Source organism: Nyctibius grandis, chromosome 3, assembly GCF_013368605.1.
Source record: "Nyctibius grandis isolate bNycGra1 chromosome 3, bNycGra1.pri, whole genome shotgun sequence".
In the NCBI taxonomy this organism is placed as follows: domain Eukaryota; kingdom Metazoa; phylum Chordata; class Aves; order Nyctibiiformes; family Nyctibiidae; genus Nyctibius; species Nyctibius grandis.
In genome coordinates, this window is record NC_090660.1 from 114,959,940 (window position 1) to 114,960,367 (window position 428).

Consider the following 428-nt stretch of genomic DNA (forward strand, 5'->3'; position numbering starts at 1 on the left):
TATTTCACAGAATCAATGAGGTTGGCAGAGCCCTCTGGGCTCATCGAGTCCAACCATTGCCCTGACACCACCATGGCAATTAGACCAGGGCACTAAGTGCCATGGCCAGTCTTGTCTTCAACCCCTCCAGAGATGGTGACTCCACCACCTCCCTGGGCAGCCCCTTCCAATGGCTAATGACCCTTGCTGAGAAGAAATGCTTCCTCATGTCCAACCTGACCCTCCCCTGGCCAAGCTTGAGGCTGTGTCCTCTTGTCCTAGCGCTGGTTGCCTGGGAGGAGGCCGACTCCCACTGCGCTCCAACCTCCCTTCAGGTAGTTGTAGATGGTACTTTAGCAGGCAAACCATCGAAAAGTTGATTTCTCACCGAGCTTTCGCATTCTCTCTCCAGAGAGTCTCGACAGCTGTGACAGGAGTGCAGCGGGAGG